Here is a 260-nt window from a genome sequence, read left to right on the forward strand (position 1 = left end):
GACGATATTATGCAGCAAAAGCCAAGTCGCACCAGAAAAAAACACGAAGGTAAATTGTTCGTGTTTTATAACATCTTGATCAACGTTTGGATTTTCTCTTCATGATTCCCTCTAAGTCGGACCACAGTGCTACCACAAATGAAAGAAAATAACAACTCAAAAAGAGGCACGTGAAACCTGGCGGGTGAACCCGTAGAGTTAGATAGCATAATTCTACTAGAGGCTGAGATATATATATAACTGAGCTAACCGCGACAGAG

The sequence above is a fragment of the Penaeus monodon genome, chromosome 19 (genome assembly GCF_015228065.2).
Source record: "Penaeus monodon isolate SGIC_2016 chromosome 19, NSTDA_Pmon_1, whole genome shotgun sequence".
In the NCBI taxonomy this organism is placed as follows: Eukaryota; Metazoa; Arthropoda; class Malacostraca; order Decapoda; family Penaeidae; genus Penaeus; species Penaeus monodon.